This window comes from Oryctolagus cuniculus, chromosome 1 (genome assembly GCF_051225735.1).
Source record: "Oryctolagus cuniculus isolate XC-2025 breed Fujian yellow rabbit chromosome 1, ASM5122573v1, whole genome shotgun sequence".
In the NCBI taxonomy this organism is placed as follows: domain Eukaryota; kingdom Metazoa; phylum Chordata; class Mammalia; order Lagomorpha; family Leporidae; genus Oryctolagus; species Oryctolagus cuniculus.
The window spans coordinates 73,643,433-73,664,868 of NC_142867.1; positions in this window are offsets into that span (position 1 = coordinate 73,643,433).

Sequence of the window (21,436 nt, forward strand, 5' to 3'; positions counted from 1 at the left end):
TGGTTACATAGTTTATGACTAATGATCCATGGTAACTAAAAAAGGATTTGGATTCTGATATCCAAAATGCATATTTCTTCCTTAGTATAATGCTCAGAAAGTGTAGGCAGCCTTTGGACAAGTTAAGGCCAATCTTGGCTTGTGGAATTCCTAGGATAAGAAAGTCACATACTCCCATACTGAAGGAGGATGACATCCTGAAGGAGGATGATAATTAAGAATGCTCTGTTAAAATTATCTGTGCCACCAGAGGCCCCGATAAGTTGGTTACATATGTGGTTATCTTTTGTGCTTCTTTGTGCTTCTTTGTTCTGCAGCTGGTCATGTATAAAAACCACTGGGACTTTAGAATAAACGAGCCTTGATCAGCCTTGTTGTCTTGGCTCCATTCTCTGCGCCCTTGTCCCTCTTTTCATTCCCACTCCCTCCTTCAGGTTCCATTCAATTGGTGCGGCAGGCCCACACAGAAAGAATAAATGCATTTTTGTTAGCCTGTTTTCTGTTGCTGTAACAAAATAACTGAGACCATGTAATTTAAAAAACTAGAAGTTTTTATAACCACAAAGTTCTGGAGGCCTGGAAGTGCACAATTACTTCAGCATATGGTGAGGACTTTCTTGCTGAATCAGAATAAGAGTAATCATACAGTAACGCAGAATAACAGCATGATAGCTTGGGTCTGTCCTCTTCTTATAAAGACACTAACACCATCATATGGCTCTGCCCTGAAGACCTCGTATAATCCTATATATCCCCCCAAAGATTACTTCTCTAATACCATTAATATATGACTTTTGGGTATTAAGATTCCAACACATTGAACTTTGGCAGGACATATTCAAACCATAACAACTTTGAAACAGAAATGCCTTTTTGAGACTGGCTAATTTCACTAAGAATAATGAACTCCAATTTCATCCATTTTGTTGCAAAAGACAGCAACATGACTGGGTGGTATTCCATAGGCTATATATATATCACATTTTCTTTATCAGTCATGAGTTAATGAACATCTGGGTTGATTCTATATCTTAGATAATATGAATTGAGCCTCAGTAAATAAAAGGGAACAAATACCTCTTTCATATGCTAATTTCATTTCCTTTGGGCAAATTCCGAGGAGTGGGATGGCTGGTTCATATGGTAGATCTGTTTTCAGATCTCTGAGGAACCTCCATGGAATCTTCCATAATGGCTATATTAATTTACATATCTTCCAACAGTGTTTTAGCATACCCTTTTCTCCACACCCTCACCAGAATTTATTATTTCTTGCTTTTTGGATGATAACTATTCTAAGTGGAGAGATGAGAAACCTCATTTTGGTCTTCATTTGCCTATTTCCCTGATGGCTAGCAATCCTGAGCAGTTTTTCATGTGTCCTTTGGCCATTTGTATTTCATTCTTTAAAAAATGTCTGTTCATGTTCTTTGCCCATTTCTAGACTGGATTGTTTGCATTATTGTTGTTGAATTTCTTGAAATCTGTATATATACCCTGTATATTAATCCTTGACCAGATGCATAGTTTGCAAAAATATTTTCTCCAATTCTGTCAGTTGTGCCTTCATTTCGTTGAGTGTTTCCTTTGCCATACAGAAGCTTCTGTATTGTTGTAATCCCATTTGTTTATTTTTGCATTTATTGTCTACTTCTGGAGTCTTATCTAAGAAGACTTTAGTTAATACAGAATGAAAAAATGTAAAATAAAGAAACTGACATATGATTTGATTATTGTTTTTAGCTCATCTCCATACTCCTGCCAGACAGTGGCCTTTCTAATTTTTCCTAATGGAAGCATGACGGTTAATGGTGCATTAAACTTTTGTTTATAAAATACATTGAAAATATGCTACTGCAAAAAGTAAAGGAAATAAAGAATAGAAAGAAGGAGAGGTGATTAAGCAAAGACAGGAGGGCTGGAAGCATGGTTATCTCCTTAGAATTGTATCTATTAAATACATAAAATCTGCTCTCTTTACATTTGTAAAACAAAATTTTAAAGAAAACTTAAAAAGAAACAGAAATGCCGAAACGCATTCATAACCCACCACTAAAAATATGAAAGTAAGGCATGGAACCATTCGGATGTGATCATACTGAAAGAATTTCATGCATCTACTAACCCAACCCATATTTATTTATTAAGTGCCTGCTAAATAGAAGCTATGTTATTTTACAAGTTAAAGAGCAACTGGAACAAAAAAAAATTGAAATCATACTATGTACCTTTTCAGTTTACAATGGAAATGAGCTAGAAAACAACAACTCAAGAATCTAGAGTATATGTAAACATATGGAGACTGAACAACATGCTCCTGAATAAACAGTGGGTCATTGAAGAAATCAAAGGGGAAATTAAAAAATTTCGGGAAAAGAATGAAGATGACAATACAACATATCAAAACTAATGGTATACAACAACAACAATGGTAAGAGGGAAGTTTATAGCAATTGGTGCCTACATCAAGAAACAGGAAAGGCACCAAATAAATGAGCTATGAATGAATCTCAAGGACCTGGGAAAATAAGAAACCAAATGCCAATTAGTAGGAGGAAATAAATAATTAAACTTAGAGAATAAACAAAATTGAAACCAAAAAACAATACAAAACATCAGTTTAATGAAGAGCTGGTGTTTTTGTTTTTTTTTGAAAAATAAACAAAATTGATACACCATTGGTCCAACTAACCAAAAAAAGAGAGACAAACCCAATCAATAGAATCTGAGGTTAAAAAAGGAAATGTAACAACAGATGCCACAGAAATAAAAGGAATGATGAGAAATTACTACAAAAAGTCATATGCCAAAACTGAAAAATCTAGAAGAAATGGTTAGATGCCTAGACACATAAAATCTACCAAAATTGAGTCATGAAGAAAACCTAAATAGGCCAATAACCAAGAGGTATATTGAATCAGTAATAAAGACTCTCCCAAGGGGAAAAAAAAAAGCTGAGGACCAGATTACTTCATTGCTGAATTCTACCAGACATTTAAAGAACTAGAAGAACTAATTTCAACTATTCTCAAGCTATTCAAAACAATTGAAAGGGAGGGAATCCTCCCAAACTCCTTCTTTGAGGCCAATACTATCTCGGCCTCAATCTTATTCATAGGTAATTATCACAAAGAAACAAATTTGCTAAGGAGATTTTTCCGTCTCCATCTGTTTGCATATGTTCTAGAGATTCTTGAGTTGTTGATTTACAGCTTCATTCCATTGTGATCAGAGAACATGCAGGGTATTATTTTGATATTTTTTAAATTTGCTAAGCTTGGGGCCGGCGCCGCGGCTCACTAGTCTAATCCTCCGCCTAGCGGCGCCGGCACACCGGGTTCTAGTCCCGGTCGGGGCGCCGGATTCTGTCCCGGTTGCCCCTCTTCCAGGCCAGCCCTCTGCTGTGGCCAGGGAGTGCAGTGGAGGATGGCCCAGGTGCTTGGGCCCTGCACCCCATGGGAGACCAGGAAAAGCACCTGGCTCCTGGCTCCTGCCATCGGATCAGCGCGGTGCGCCGGCCGCAGTGCGCCGGCCGCGGCGGCCATTGGAGGGTGAACCAACGGCAAAAGGAAGACCTTTCTCTCTGTCTCTCTCTCTCACTGTCCACTCTGCCTGTCAAAAAAAAAAAAAAAATTTGCTAAGCTTGGTTTTATGGCCTAGCATATGGTATACCCTAGAGAAAGTTCAATGCACTCATGAGAAGAATGTGTATTCTGCAACTGTAGGATGAAAATTTCCGTAGATATCCGTTAGCCCATTAGGTGTATAGTGTCAAGTAACTGTTGTTCCTTTGCTGATTTTCTGTCTGGTTGATCTGTCCATTGCTGAAAGTAAAGTATTGAATTCTCCCATTACTAATGTATTGAAGTCCATGTCTCCCTTTAGATCCATTAACATTTCTTTTAAATAGCCAGTTGCCCTGTAATTAGGTGCATATACATTTATAATAGTCACATCTTCCTGTTCAATTGATCCCTTAATCATTACATTGTGCCCTTCTTTGTCCCTAATAGTTTTTGTGTTAAAGTCTGATATTAGGATTGCTATACCAGCTTTTTTTTTTAATTTCTATTAGCATGGAAGATCTTTTTCCATCCTTTCACTTTCAGTCTGCATTTATCTTTGTTGGTGAGATGTGTTTCTTGTAGGCAACCAATAGATGGGTTGCTTTTTAATCCATTTAGCCAATCTATATCTTTTAACTGGAGAGTTGAAGTCATTTACATTCAAGGTGAACACTGATCAGTAATGACTTAGCCCTGCCATTATTGATAAATATTCCTATTGTTTGCTATGGATTAACTTTGTACTTTACTGGGAAATTTTCTGCCTTCATCTCCTTTCATAGTTATGAACATATTTCTGTGTTTCTGTGTGCAGCACATCCTTAAGCATCTTTTCTAAGGTTAGAGGAGTGGTGACAAATTCTTTCCATTTCCATTTTGGAAGGTCTTTTTTGTTTTTTTAAAGATTTATTTATTTATTTGAAAGTTAGAATTACACAGAGAGAGAAGGAGAAGCAGAGTGAGAGAGAGGTCTTCCATCTTCCGGTTCACTCTCCAATTGACCACAATGGCCAGAGCTGTGCTGATCCAAAGAGCCAAGAGCTTCCTCCAGGTCTTCCCATGCAGGTGCAAGGGCCCAAGGACTTGGGCCATCTTCCACTGCTGTCTCAGGCCATAGCAGAGAGCCAGGTCAGAAATGGAGCAGCCAGGTCAGGAACTGATGCCCATATGGGATGCCGGCACTGCAGGCAGCAGCCTCACGCACTACACCACAGTGCTGGCCCCCTCTTCTTTTTCTTAATCAGAAGGGAGATTTGGTCTGCTCTATTGGTGAAATATCATGCTCACCTCCTCTCCTCAAAGCAGACCTATTCCTGGGTGCTATCCCCAGTGCTACAATATTCATCTGTACAGTTGTAAGAACCACACAAAGGATCCTTGCATTGACTCTCACCAGGGAATCAGAGAGCCCAAGCATATTCAGCTACCCACAGTGATTGCCCAAAGTCCCAGCCACACCCTGTGTCCTCAAATAAATCACAGTGTTTTCACAGTCCTGGTACATAAGGCTCCCATGGTCATTAGCACCCAGGTCCCTGTCAATTCTCACAGCCAGACTGTGGAGTCTCCTCTCAGCTAGTTGCTGGGTGCATGGACATGAGCTGGTGCAGGTGTTATGAATGTCCAAAATGGTGCCCACCCTCTCTTGGCTAGTTACAGGATGCCAGTGCCAGGTGATAGGGGAAAGAGAAACGTGCCTCCCTTTTTTTTCCTGGAGGTTGGCAGGTTCAGTGTTCCACATGGGTTTCCAAGCCAGACTCATAGCAGGCTCTTCCCACAGCTTTATCACCAGTGGCTTGGGCTGTTGCGGTCTGGTCTCACGTCACTCCAAAGCTGGTTCTGAGGCTCTCAGCTGATGAGGTCCTGAGTTGTGCGTGTCCACACACTCCATGCAAGTCCACAGTGTCCCTCCAATTTGCGTGGAGTTTCTTCTGGAGTTTTCTCCCTAACTCTGCCCTGAGATTGCGCACTCTCAACCTTTTTTAAACCATCTTCATTATAGGGACTTATGAGATGCACTCAGTCCTAGCAAAAAGTGAAAGCAGCCTTCCACAAAGTTCATCAAGAACTCTGCATGACCTTAAACCTAAATAATTGAACTTCTGAAAGAGATATCATAGAAAAAGATATAAAAAACCCTTTGAACAAGCAATAGAAAAGACTTTGTATGAAGATCTGTTAGCAGTTCACTTCCTATTCATTTTTTATATTTATGTTATATTTGGACCATGTAGGTAATTATTTCTAAAGCTTCAGTTATACAAATTAGAAAGTTGTAAAAAATGTATCATTAAACTTAGCCAATTTAATGATATAAATTACATTCTCTCAATGCTCAAGTCTAACAGGCAGGCTTCTGTTTTTTAGCCTAAGTAGGAATAAACAATTAAATATCTTTCACTTTGTATTAGCTAACTGTGTTGTTATCTGTGCCATTTCTGATACAGCATGATGGATTTAAATGAACACAACTTTCCAGGTAAAATAATTCATCTCTAAACTGAAAATGAAGGTCAAAGGCCTCTCTGAGATAGAACAACTGGGACTCTGGGAAATGTGGGGTGTTTTTTTTTGGGGGGGGTGTATGTGGGAATCATGGATTCAAAGCATTCAGGCTATTTTTGTTCATGTTTATTGCAGATATTAAGTGTGGTTTTTCCTGAGTCTTCAATGTTGCTGTACAGCCACTGTCATGTCAAAAGATCTAAACATGAAGGCAAAATGCTGTCTGACTCAGCTTCATTGATCACACTGAAGTTGTTACCTAGAAATTAAGACAGTGGGATACATCTAGAATGAGGCTACACCAATGGCTAATCCTCTTGCCTAGCTAAAGAATGGCTAAAGACAAAGGTAGAAGAAATTGTAGCATAAAACCCATTAGTTAAACAATATTGGCCGGCGCCGTGGCTCAATAGGCTAATCCTCTGCCTTGCGACGCCGGCACACCAGCTTCTAGCCCCAGTTGGGGCACCAGATTTTGTCCCAGTTGCCCCTCTTCCAGACCAGCTCTCTGCTGTGGCCCAGGAGTGCAGTGGAGGATGGCCCAAGTACTTGGGCCATGCACCCGCATGGGAGACCAGGAGAAGCACCTGGCTCCTGGCTTCGGATCAGCGCAATGCACCGGCCGCAGCGCGCCGGCCGCGGCAGCCATTGGAGGGTGAACCAATGGCAAAAGGAAGACCTTTCTCTCTGTCTCTCTCTCTCTCTCACTGTCCACTCTGCCTGTCAAAAAAAAAAAAAAAAAAAGTACTGACACCTAGAAAAACTAAGCCATGAATTACTCAACTATCCTTGACTTAGAACATCATGTCACTTAAATTGACCCTGATCTTGAAGCTTCAATAAATCCAAACATGCCTCCTTCCAAAATCTTACTCTAATAATTCTTTTTTATTAAAGGAAGATAATTTATTTTTTTTATTTATTTGACAGGTAGAGTTATAGACAGTGAGAGAGAGAGAGACAGAGAGAAAGGTCTTCCTTCCATTGGTTTACCCCTCAAATGGCCACCATGGCCGGCGCTACACCAATCCGAAGCCAGGAACCAGGTGTTTCTTCCTGGTCTCCCATGCAGGTGCAGGGGCCCAATCACCTGGACCATTCTCCATTGCCCTCCTGGACCACAGAAGAAAGCTGGACTGGAAGAGGAGCAACCAAGACTAGAAACCAGCACCCATATGGGATGCCAGCTCCGCAAGGCGGAGGATTAACCAAGTGAGCCACGCACCAGCCCTCTAAGAATTCTTACATCTGATGTATAAGTAATAAAAATCATGCACTCATTTCTTCTAAAAAGACATTATTTAAAATAATAATGTGTATTTCCCTTGCTGTAGTAAGTCAAAAAAACTCAATATTCTACATTATAACAGCTACTTTAATTTGATGATGGAGCACTCCACACCTCAAAGAGGCAAAAGAACATGAAATCTAGTAGACAAGTATATTATTTACTCATCTAGATGCAGAATCACTTCAAGAAGTAAAGGAAAGAAGGTAGACTATACACTACAGAACCACAGCCAGGTCACTTTCAGGATTACCTCTTCAAAGTAATCCTGACAGCTGGGCTTAAACTCAGCTAGCATAGAATCAAACAAAAGACAAATCAGGAAATGGATTCCTGAACACATACAACCTACCTAAATTGAGCCATGCAGAATAGAAAACCTAAACAGATTAATAATCAAGACAGAGATTGAATCAGCAAAAAAGATCTTCCCAAAAAGGAAAACCCCAGGACCAGCTGGCTTCACTACAAAATTCTATCAGACATTTAAAAAGAACCAACTCCAAACTTCTCAAGCTATTCAAAACAATTGAAAGGGAGAGAACAGTCAGAAATCAATCAATGTGACACATCACATTAATAAACTGAAGAATGAAAACAATATGATTATCTCAAAGATGCAGAGAAAGCATTTTATAATATACAACACCCTTCATGATGGAAACCTTAAATAAACTGGGTATGGAAGCAACATTCCTCAAAGCAATTAAAGAAATTTATGACAAACCCACAGACATGAAAAAATGCTCAGGATCATTAGCTGTCAGGGAAATGCAAATCAAAACCAAAATGAGAATTCACCTCACCCCAAATAGAATGACTTTAATATAGAAATCAACAAACAACAAATGCTGGCAAGGATGTGGGGAAAATGGTTACCCTAATCCATTGTTGGTGGGAATGTAAACTAGTACAGCCATGATGGAAGACAGTATGGAGGTACCACAGCAATCTGAATATAGACCTACCATATGACCTAGCCATCCCACTCCTGGGAATCTAACCAAATAAAATTAAATCAGCATATGAAAGAGTGATCTATTCCCCTATGTTCATTAGAGTTCAATTCACAATAGCTAAGATATAGAATCAACCCAGATGTCTGTCAGCTGAAGACTAGATAAAGAAATTATGCTATATGTACACCATGGAATGCTACACTGTAGGAAAAAATGAAATTCTGTCTTTTAAAATAAAATGGATGCAACTAGAAACCATTATACTTAGTGAAATAAAACAGTCCCAAAAAGACAGATTCCATATGTTCTCCCTAATCTGTGGTAACTAACATAGTACCTAAAAGATAATCTAAAGAAACAAAAGTGATATTTTAAGAAGTGATGACTTTGAACAGCCCTTGTCTCAACTATCGAGGAACAGTTTTTTTTCTATACTATCTGTTGAACTCTTTTTCTTAGTGTAAGGTAAACTTATATGTATAAAGTTAATTGAAAATAGATCTTTGCAAAAACTAACAATGGGAATAGGAGAGGGAAGAAGAAGAGGGGTGATAGTGTGAGTGGGAGGCATGGTAGGGTACAAAGAATCATTGTGTCCCCAAATTTGTAAATATGAAATGAATGAAGGCTGTATACCCTAATTAAATGGTTTCTAGGTTTAAAAAAACCTATTTTTCCATTACAAAAAAAAACCATCATGAATGAAGAAATAAACTGTACAATAAATAACACCAAGTAAATGAATTTAAAACCTAATAATCTTTATAAATGTAGATCTTTAGATGTTACCATACACTTACTTAAATCATTTTAAACATTTATTTCATTTATTTGAAATGTAGAGTAACAGAGAGAGGGGGCAAAAGACAGACAGAAAGCATTCTCCCATCCACTGGTTCATTTCCCAAGTAGCCACAACAGGTAGAGCTGGGCCAGGCCAAATCCAGAAACCTAAAATTCTATTTTAGTCTCCCAAATGGGTGGCAAAGGCCCAACTACATGGCCATCGTCCTACTGTGCTTTCTCAGGTGCATTAGCTGGAAGTTTGGTTGGAATCAGAGTAGCAGGGACTCAAACTGGTACTCCCATATGGATGCCAGCATCGCAAGCACCCCACTGTGCCACAACACTGGTCCCCCAGATTAATTCTTGGTGGACTGATAAGCCCAATATAAAATAAGAATTAATTTGAAATGCTAAAACACATAAATTAAAATGTAACTGAAATGATGTTGAAAATAACATTAAATCATAAATCCAAGAGACCACAATGTCAACGAACTGTAGAGATTATTAACTACATACAAATTTTTAGAATTCTAACATCATTAAAATATGATAAACCAAAATAAGAGGAAAACAATAATCTAAGAAAAGAATTATCATACACCCTATAAGCAAGTTATTACAATCCTGCACTATAAAAGTTCATGGAAATCAATATGAAGCAAACTAAAACAGTAATACAATTATGAGTGTAGAATATAAAAAATAATTTATAAAAAAATTAAAAGGGTTAAAATGACTAATAATCAAGTAAGAATATCATTATTCCTATTCATCATGCAAACTAGTTATGAAATTGGCACCTTCTAAACAGCATTTTAACTGATAATGCTCAATATTATAGTAAAGCAGATATTCATGTATGTTACTGGCAAGTGTATCACTAAACCCTCTCTGGAAATGTTTTGTAAAATCATGTCAAAACATCACTTAGTTTTTAACCCAACAATTTCCTTTTTAGGAATCTACTTCAATTTATAAACAATATTCATCACAGCATAATTTAAAAGAGCAAAGATTCAGAAACAATTTTAGCAGAAGTATTAAGAATACAGTTGACATTAGTTACAGAAAACCGGACAGTTCATTTGTGGATACCCAATATCATCTAGTACCTTCTTAAATTTTTGCAATTTTTCATACTAGAAGACCTATCTCTTAATGTAGAAGTAGGAAAACTAATGTATCTAGACTCCTTGTAACTAGAATACAGGATGTGACATCACACTCAAAGAAGACTTGAGACAGAATAAGCAGCAAGGGCAGAGAGCAGTACATGGGGGAATCAATCTCATAGCAGGCTCAGTGACAAAGACACTCAATTTTTTGGGGAATGATACTGATGAAGTACACAAAACCAAGAGAATTTAGCTTTGGAGCAAAATGTTTCATTTAGTTAGGCTTCTCCAAACATCAGATTCCAAATAATCTGATAAAGGACCAACTGGAAAGAGATCTTGAATTTGTTTGGAATAATTATAACAATTTAGCATAAATTCCAAAATTGGCCATTCATTGCTTTTAAAATCTACTTATTTGTTTTAAAAGTTGGAGTTACAGAAAAAGAGGGAGAGACAAAGAGGCTCTAGGTAGCCTCAATGGCCAGCATTGGGGCCAGGCTGAAGCCAGCAGCCAGGGACTTCATCCAGTTCTCACATATGGGTGGTAGGGGCCCAGACACTTGGGCCATCTTCTGCTGCTTGCCCAGGCACATTAACAGGGAGCTGCACTGGAAGTGGAGCAGCTGAGACTTGAACCAGCACCCATATGGGATGCCAGGACCATAGGCAGTCGTTTTAGCCACTATACCACAATGCCAGCCCCCATTCATTTCTTTGTAATCTCCTTGAATCCTAATATAATCTACTAATTCAAATATATTGATCCATATATGTGTATATATATATAATGCTTTATATTTGCATATATATGGATATATACATATGAATATACATGTGTATGTGTATATATAACTGTACATATACATATCATGTCTGTATATAAAGCCAATCTATCTAATCACTTTCTTTTTTAAAAAAGATTTTTTTATTTATTTATTTGACAGGCAGAGCTACAGTCAGTGAGAGAGAGAGACAGAGAGAAAGGTCTTCCTTCCATTGGTTCACTCCCCAAATGGCTGCCACGGCCAGCGCTGTGCCAATCCGAGGAGCCATGTGCTTCCTCCTGGTCTCTCATGCGGGTGCAGAGGCCCAAGCACCTGGGCCATCCTCCACCACCCTCCCGGGCCATAGCAGAGAGCTGGACTAGAAGAGGAACAACCAGAACCAGAACCCGGCACCCACATGGGATGCCGGCGCCACAGGCAGAGGACCAACCAAGTGAGCCACAGCGCCGGCCCCTAATTACTTTCTTTAAAAAAAAAAGAAGCTTTATTTATTTATTTATTTTAATGGCACAGTTACAAAGAGAAAAAAGGAGAGTCAGAGAGAGAGAGAGAGAGAGAGAGCTCTTCCATCTGTTGGTTCACTCTCTAAATAGCCAAAACAACCTGGACTGGGTTAGGCTGAAGCCAGGAGGCCTCCCATGTCATACAGGGACATTTGGGCACTTGGGACATCCTCCACTGCTTTCCCAGGTCCAATAGCAGGGAACTGGATCAGAAGTGAAGCAACCGGGACTCAAACTGATGCCCATATAGGATGCTAGTGCTGCAGGCCGCAGCTTTAACTCACTGCGCCTTGGCGCCAAGCCCTGCACTCACTTTTAATTAGATTAGCCTTCTGAGTAACTTGAGGATTCTTTGCAATGAAACACTACTAAAATTACATGGCTTTGTAAATGCTCTATATGTAAATCCTGAAATTCTTTACCTGCTATAGATAAGGGTTTATGTTTTATAGCTGGTTAATGTGATAAGTAAAACAGCATTAAGAAGCTTTATCTCTAACAAGAATTAATAGGCTACAAATAGTTTTCAATTCTGTTTTAAATCTGATTCTGCTTAGTAACAAGTTAGCAGTCCCACTAATATAAAATGAACAGATATTAAAGGAAGTTAGGGTAACAACTATCATAATTTCTTGATACTTTCACCATGATTTCTGATAAATTACATGAACTTTATTTTCATTAATTTTTGAGAATCAGAGAGACAATGAAAGACAAGAGAGAGAGAACTTCCATCCACTGATTTACTCCACCAAATGCCTGCAACAACTGAAGGCTCAGACATGCTGAAGCCAGGAGCCAAGAACTCATTCTGGGTGGCAAGGACTCAGTACTTGAGCCATCCTCCCAGTGTGCACATAAGCTGGGAGCTGAAATTGTAAACGAACCAGTACACACAACAAGCATTCCAATATGGGAACGGATGCCCTAAATCCCGCCTTAACTGCTAGACCAACAGCCTCTTCTAAATTTTGTGGTTTTTTACTTTATTTAAGGTATACAAATTTCATGTATTTCATTTACACAGATTTAGGAACATAGTGATACTTCCTATCCTATCCTTCCTCATGTCCACTCTCTCACCCTCTACCTCCTGCCTCTCCTAGTCCCACACTTAATTTTTACAAAGATCTATTTTCAGTTTAACCTATTTCAGATTAATCTTATACTCATTAGATTAGCCCTGGGGCCAGCGCTGTGGCTCAGTGGGTTAATATCTTGGCCTGAAGCGCCAGCATACCATATGGGCACCGGTTCGAGACCTGGCTGCTTCACTTCTGATCCAACTCTCTTCTATTGCCTGGGAAAGCAGTAGAAGATGGCCCAAGTCCTTGGGCCCCTGCACCCATGTGCAGGAGACCTGAAAGAAGTGCCTGGCTCCTGACTTCAAGTCAGTGCAGCTCTGGCCATTGCAGCCAATTAGGGAGTGAACCATCAGATGGAAGACCTCTCTCTCTCTCTCTCTCTCTCTCTCTCCTCTCTCTGTGTAACTCTGACTTTCAAATAAATAAACAAATCTTAAAAAAAAAAAAAGATTAGCCCTACACTAAGTAAAGAATTCAACAGATAGTGTGAATAAAGAAATACTGTTCCTCAACAGTAGAAACAAGGGCTGTAAACAATAAAATACCAAAATGTCAATTTCACTCATATACATTATATTTTAGGTACTCTATTAGTAACCACAGATAAGGAAAAACATACGGCATTTGCCTTTGGGGATTGGCTCATTACACTAAGTATAATGGTTTCCAGTTGCATCCATTTTGTTGCAAAAAACAGGATTTAATTCTTTTTAGGGCTGTGTATTATTCCACAGTGTATATATATATATCATGATTTTTTATCTAATCTTCAGTTGAAGGACATCTGGGTTGATTTCATATCTTAGCTATTGTGAACTGAGCTGCAATGAACATGGGGGTACAGATAACTCTTTCATATGCTGATTTCATTTCCTTTGGGTAAATTCCCAGGAGTGAGATCGCTGGGTCCCATGGTAGATCTATTTTCAGATTTCTGAGGTATCCCCATAATGTCTTCCACAATGGCTGCACCAGTTTGCATTTCCACCAACAGTGGATTAGAGTACCTTTTTCCCCACATCTTCGCCAGCCTTCATTCTTTTTTGATTTCTGTATGGCCGCCACTTTAACTGGGGTGAGGTGAAATTTCACCATGGTTTAGATTTTCATTTCCCTGGTGGCTAGTGATCCTAAGCATTTATTCATTTATCTTTTGGCCATTTGAGTTTCTTCTTTTGAAAAATGTCTATTCATGTCCATTGCCCATTTCTTAACTGGATTGTTTTGTTGTTGTTAAGTTTCTTGAGCGCTTTATAGATTCTGGATATTAAAATTTTATGTTACACAGTTTGCAAATATTTTCTCCCATTCTGTTGGTTGCCTCTTCACTTTGTTGAGTGTTTCTTTTGTAGTGCAGAAGCTTCTAAATTTGATGTAATCCAATTTGTCAATTTTGGCTTTGATTGCCTGTGTTTCTGGGGTCTTTTTCAAGTCTTTGCCTATAGCACATGTATATATGCATATATATGAAGATACATCCATGAATATACGTGCATATATGTATAACTGTACTATTTCATCAAACACTTTCACCAGAAGTACTCTACACCTGAAAAGTTTTGACTTCATTCAATAATGGAAGAAAGGGAAATGAAATCAGATCTCTGAGGACTCACTATATGCATTAATGAGCACTAGGCCTACATTTTATGATTAAATTCCCAAATGCTAATATCATCAATAGTCACTTCTCTCATGAAAAAGAGGATTATTTTCTTACTTCATTTTTGCAAAAATAATTATATCATTTTTCCAAATGAAGAAAGGGAGCTAACAATCACAAGAATTTAGTGACCCTGGTTTGGTTGATTCTAAGCAAAAGCTTTTAACATTTGTGCTCTTTTGTTATCACTCAGAGATATACACATAGGGAGCTCTCTATTCTGGATTGATTTAAATAAATATCTCTCTGGGTCTAAAGTTAACCTACCTTAACCTTTATTGTACTGTGTTCCATATTTCACTGGGTTAGTAGATAAACATATATACTCAGAAATAAAAAATATTCAATGGATCTGGTGCCCCTTGGGTTTTGGATACTGCCTAAAATCTAGATTGAAGCAGTTATTTATTCAGGATTATATTGATATTGCACAGGAATCGCAAAATACATTACAAAAAACCTCCTCTAAACTACATTTCACCCTGCATGCTAAATGAAATGCAAATTATTTTTAGCTGGTAATTTATTATTGTTAATTTATCCTCCCAATATTTTATGAATATGTATTTAATAATCCTAAATCAACAATTTGCTGTAAATAAAAGAATGATGGATATTCAGCAAAGGCCTACAATCAGTTTTTTATCTCCTATCTCAAATACAGTGTCACCTTGGGACAAGTTGATTTGCATTGACATTAAACATCAGTTTTTGTAAAGCTTCACTGTGATGCGTATGGGACTGGTACCTTATTAAGTAGCCTGTACCTCAGTGTACAGTAACAGAACCTAGCACGTCCACCTGGAAATTGAAACAACCTCCATTGACGCCACTTGAGAGAAAGCAGAATATGATGATTAAGACCATGAACTCTTCAGTCAGACTGCTTTATTTCCAGATCTCAGTTCTATAGGTGTGCAACCTTAGACAAGTTACATAACCTTTCAACCCTAAGACAGGTGATACCAGTACCTTCTGCATGGGTTTATGAGGTTCAAAGAGCTAAAATTCCTAAACATTTGGAAAAGGACCTGGCATATAGGAAACATTTTGTAAATAACAAAGCTACCACTTGCCATCAGTGGACTTTTGGGAGGTGGAATTTGTGTTGCTACATATACTCAGGTGTGAATTAAATTAGAATGTTATTATGTTAGCACATGTATCAAAATGTTTACTTCAAACAGTAGGCAAAAGTAATTTACAGATATTGGGATTGGTAATTGCTGGAAAGCACCAATATACTTGGGTTTTAATCTCCAATCCATTTAAAAGTTGTGCACCTCTGACCTCAGCATCAGCCCTAAGGCCTGACTGAAAACACCATGAGAGAATTTCAGGCATGGAAAGCCAAGACACAGTGGCAAAAATGGTTCTTCATGAAAGATCTCTGTGAGTGAGACCCCAGTGGAAAGATGGGGTCATCAAAGAAAGATGTACTTTTCTCTGAAGAGAGGAGAGAACTTCCATTCTGCATAGGGCCCTGTCTAAAATCCGACAGACTTTGTGGACTCCAAAGGCTTCCATAGCCTTGGAAGCTCTTGTCAAGAGCCTTATTTATGACATCATAAATAAGAGTGCCAGTTGTTAAATCAACATTAGTCACTGTGCACTTGCTCCCCGTGTTGGACTTCTGTCATTCACAAGGTGTACTATAAGAATTAATAGTAAAACTTACCGTCAACCTGTACTTTTTACTTTGTGTGTCTGTGTTGGTGCAAATAGTTGAAATATTTACTTAGCATAGAGTTAGTCTTCTGTATATAAAGTCAATTAAAAATAAATCTTAGTGGAAAATAGAATGGGAGAAAGAGTGAGAGGTGGGATGGGAGTGGGGGTGGGAAAGCAGGATTTGGGGGAAGAAACACTATATCCCTAAAAGCTGTACATATGAAATTTGTATTCATTAAATAAAAGCTTTTTTAAAAAGTTGTGCAGATGTTTAGCACAGCAGTTAAGGCTTCTGGGGGACACCCACACTACCCATTGGAGTGCCTGATTTCAAGCCCAAGATCCAACCCCATTTTAGCTCTCTGCAAATGCATAGCCTGGCAGGCAATTGGTGACAACTAAATCGCTTGAGTCCCTGCCAACCATGAGGCAGACCAAGATTGTATTCTGAACTCATGGCTTCAGACTGGCCCAATCCTAGCTGTTGTGGATATTTGAAGAGTTAAAAAGTGAAGTGAATAGGAGATTGATCTATCTATCTATCTCTACCCCCCCCTCCCACTTTCAATGAGATAAAATTCTTTTTAAAAAGAAAAGTTGTGGGGCTGGAATTGTGGCATAGCATGCTAAGCTGCTGCCTGAAATGCCAACAACCTATATGGGCACTAGCTTGTGTCCCAACTTCTCCACTTCCAATACAGCTCCTTGCTAATGGCCTGGGAAAAGCAGCAGGAAGATGGTTCAAGTTCTTTGATCCCTCCTATCCATGTGGGAGACCATGGAAGAAGCTCCTGGCTCCTGGCCTTGGTCAGACCCAGTCCTAGCAGCCATCTAGGGAGTGAACCAGTGGAGGAAAGCTCTCTCTCTATGTCTCTCCCTCTCTCTGTCTGTAACTTTGACTTTCAAATATAAATAAATAGATCTTTAAAAAAATAAAAGAAATAAAAATTGTATGTGACCCAGTGCAAGCTATTTTTTAACTTCCCTAAGTCTTGACTATCCCATATGTAAAATATGGATGAAAACATTTTAGGTTCAAACTACTATTAGAGAAAATATACACAAACCAATTAACCTAACACAAAGTGTACATCAATAAGTGTTGATTCTCTTTATAATTCATTCATTGATTAAACATCTGTTTAGTCTTTTCAAGATGCCAGATGTTAGAAATACAAAAATAAATTAAATTCTATTCATTCCCTAAACAAGTTTACAACATCTTGAGAAATAAAGCTAAGATAGAATTAAGAGCATGGTATGATTGGCTCATAGTCAAAAATATCCAAATCAACTATCACACAGGTGGGGCAGGAGCTTTGAGAAGTTCCAATCTGAACAGGATTTGGTCATCCAAACTCATACTGACATTTTAGATTTTTTTAAAAAAATAATTATTTATTTATTTATTTGAAAGACAGAATTACAGAGAGAGGGAAAGAGATCTTCCATCCGCTAGTTCACTCCTCAAATGGCTACAACAGTTGGAGTTGGGCCAGATTGAAGCCAGGAGCTTCTTCTGGGTCTCCCACATGGGTGCAGGGGCCCAAGGACTTGGGCCATCCTCTGCTGCCTTCCTGATGCATTACCAGGGAACTGGATCAGAAGTGGAAAAGCCAGAACTCCAACCGGTGCCCATAAAGGATGCAGCTTAAACCACTGTGCCACAGCACTGGCCCACTTTAGATTTTTTTTAACTCAGTCACATCTCTTCATTACAATGGAAGGAATGGATAGGGAGTACTGAAGAAACTAGGGAAATTGCTAAAAACCACTGGAAATCATTTTACATTTCTCTGTACATTAGAATATGAATTCTTAAGAGGAGAAAAAATCACATAATTTATGTTGTATCCTTGATGTGTATTAAAGAACCTTACACAATAATTCCATAATATATACCTTGTAATTTCTATACAAGATTTCCGATATCTTATGAGGTGCTGAGAATACAACAAAGTAGAGAGACTTAATAATACAGTGAAAGGGGCCTGCACTGTGGGTTAATGCACCGGCCTAAAGCGCCGGCATCCCATATGGGCGCCGGTTCAAGACCTGGCTCCCCCACTTCCAATCCAGCTCTCTGCTATGGCCTGGAAAAGCAGCACAAGATGGCCCAAGTCCTTGGGCCCCTGCACCTGCATGGGAGACCTAGAAGAAGCTCCTGGCCCTGGTTTTGACTCAGTGCAGCTCTGGCCATTGCAGCCAATTGGGGAATGAACCATCAGACGAAAGACCTCTCTCTCTCTCTCTCTCTCACTCTGTCTCCCCTCTCTCTGTGTAACTCTGACTTTCAAATAAATAAATAAATCTTTAAAATAATAATACAGTGAGGCCAGCACCACGGCTCACTAGGCTAATCCTCCACCTAGTGGCGCTGGCACACCGGATTCTAGTCCCAGTCGGGGTGCCAGATTCTGTCCCAGTTGCCCCTCTTTCAGGCCAGCTCTCTGCTATGGCCCGGGAAGGCAGTGGAGGATGGCGCAAGTGCTTGGGCCCTGCACTCCATGAGAGACCAGGAGAAGCACCTGGCTCCTGCCTTCGGATCAGCGTGGTGCGCCAGCTGTAGCGCGCCAGCCGTGGCGGCCATTGGAGGGTGAACCAACGGCAAAAGGAAGACCTTTCTCTCTGTCTTTCTCTCTCACTATCCACTCTGCCTGTCAAAAAATAAAAATAAATAAATAAATAAATAAATAAATAAAAATAAAAATAATAATACAGTGAAAGAGCAGAGAAGCAGAGTCAAGGGCAGCATTTCATAGAAAGCTACCAACAACATACTGGTGAGCCACACCATTGACTATAGTATCCAAAATTAAGTAATAAAATCTTGTACGATGCACAATTCAAAATGCCCATGGAACTTATTTTATTGCTAAGCTCAGAAAGGAATTCCTCTAGTAGGGGGAGTGGGTGTAATTTGTCTTTAAAAAAAACTGCATGCTGTAGAGATCCACATGGTATAAGTCTTACAGCAGAAACACAATTTGTAGAGTTTCTCACAGAGTTCATCTATCTAGACTGGTGAAAAACCCCCAACTGTGCTTCAGTAATAGTAACGGTTGAGGAAATGAATGTTGCATCCCCTAGCGACCCAGCTGTTAAACAGGCACAACCTAGATACAGATAGATTCTACAACAACTGGAAGTAATATTTCTTCTGTAGACTGAATTTTTCTTGCCTGCCCCACATTAGGTCTTTTTAGAAAAAAAAGATTTATTTTTATTTATTTGAAAAGCAAAGTTACAGAGCAAGAGAGAGAGAGAGAGAGAGAGAGAGAGAGAATCTTCCATCCACTGGTTCACTCCCTTAAAAAGACTTGAACGGGCATTTTTCAAGAGAGGAAATTCAAAGGGCCAACAGACACCAGGGAGAATGCTCAGGATCAATACCCATCAGGGAAATGCAAATCAAAACCACAATGAAGTTTACCTCTCTCCAGTTGGAATGGCTCTCATACAGAAATCATAAAAGAATAAAGGCTGGCTAGGATATGGGAAAAAAGTTACTGTGGTCCACTGTTTGTGGGAATGTAAACTGGCACAATCACTGTCGAAGACAGTATGGATATACCTCAGAAATCTAAATATTGACCTACCATATCATCCATCCTTCGCACTCCCAAGAATTTACCCAAACCAAAAAAAAAAAAAAATCAGTATATGAAAGAGTTATCTGTACTCCCATGTTCATTGCAGCACAATTCACAACAGCTAAGATATAGAATCAACCCAGATGTCCATGAACTGTTGATGGATAAAGAAATTATCATATATATACACTATGGAGTACTACCCAGCTGTAAAAAAAAAATAAATAAAATCTTCACTTTTGCAACAAGATGGTCGCATCTGGAAACCATTATACTTAGTGAAATAAGCCAGCCCCAAAAAGACAGATACCGTGTTTTTCCTGATCTGAGGTAATTAATAGAATACCTGAAATGCAATGTATTGGAGTGAAACAGATATTTTGAGAATCAGTTATTGTTTATACCCCTTGTCTCTTCCATTGAGGAACAGTGTTTTGTTTTGTTTTCTTTCTCTTCATGCTATTTGATGAACTCTTTTACATAGAGTATGGTTAACTATACAACCATTAGGTATACTGAAAATAGATCATTGTAAAAATTAAGAGTGGGAATCTTAGAGGGAAAGGGAGGAAGGGTTGGAGTGTGGGCAGGAGGTTGGAATGTGGGGTGGGAAGTGCCACTGTGTTCCTAAATCTGTGTGTATGAAATATATGAAATTTGTATAACTTAAGTAAAATTATAAAATGAAAAGTCTTCCATCTGATGATTAACTCCCTAAATGGCCAAAATGGTTGGAGCTGAGCCAATCTGAAGCCCAGAACCAGGAGTTTTTCTGGGTCTCCCATGTGGGTTCAAGCACTTGGGCAATTTTCCACTGCTTTCCCAGGCCAAAGCAGAAAGCTGGATCAGCAGAGGAGCATCCAGGTAAGGAACCAGTGCCCATATGGGATGCCACTGCCACAGCTGGAGGCTAAGCCTACTACACCACAGTGCCAACCCCAGTACATCTGTTTTTTAAAAATGTCTTCCATAGATGGGTGGGCGGGTGGATGGATGGATGGATGGATAGATGATGAACACCAAGCTTAGGCTAATAGCAAATTGTAATTCAGAAGCATCTCCCCTTGAAACCATTTTTGCTTAATTTAAACTTCCAGAGAATTCTGCTTAGGAGAGTTTCCTGCATTGAACCTTGCCCTCAAATGTTCAGCCCATTGCACTTCTCTAAAGATGTCACTTCTCCAGGCAAGATCCTCCAGCCGTTCTCTTCTCAAATCTTGTGCTCATCTCTATAAAGACATTCATTTAGCACTCAGTTTTGTGAGTGCTGTCTGTTGGTCTCATCAGGTAAAATTGTTTCTGTGCACTACTATACCCAAGCTGAAATAGTGCCTGGAACACACATGGCATTTAATAAAAAAATGAATGAATATCCCCAATTTTTTTCTTCCCTTATTCTAATTCAACTATTTAAATCATCATTTTATTTTATTATCTTAAGCTTTGAATTCTAGCCTGAGCCTTGTGCTTTCTTTTATGCCATTTTATAATTCTTTTAGGTCATTTTATAATTTGGATATTCATTTAATTTTCTTGATCCTCATTTAGGCTCTGCAATTCATCAAGTTTGTGCCTTGGAAGGCCTTTAATTTAAATGACTCACTCATCTTGTCATTTAGTTCTTGGCTTAAATTCTCATTCATAGTAGCCTATTTGTTTGCTGATTATAATAATTGTTTTTATTTATTATTTTTGTTCCTGAACCTATCAGTATACTTTATAATTATGCATTTAGTTTTCTTATTGTTTAATGCCTGTCTTTATACCAGACTGTGAGCCTCCTGAGAGCAGGAAATATGCCTTTTTGGGGTAACTAATCACAGCCTGGAAAAGGGGTGGGAAAAATAGACTGACATCATACAACTGCTAAAAGGCTGAATTTGCAACCTCTTTGACTGCATTATTTTCTAT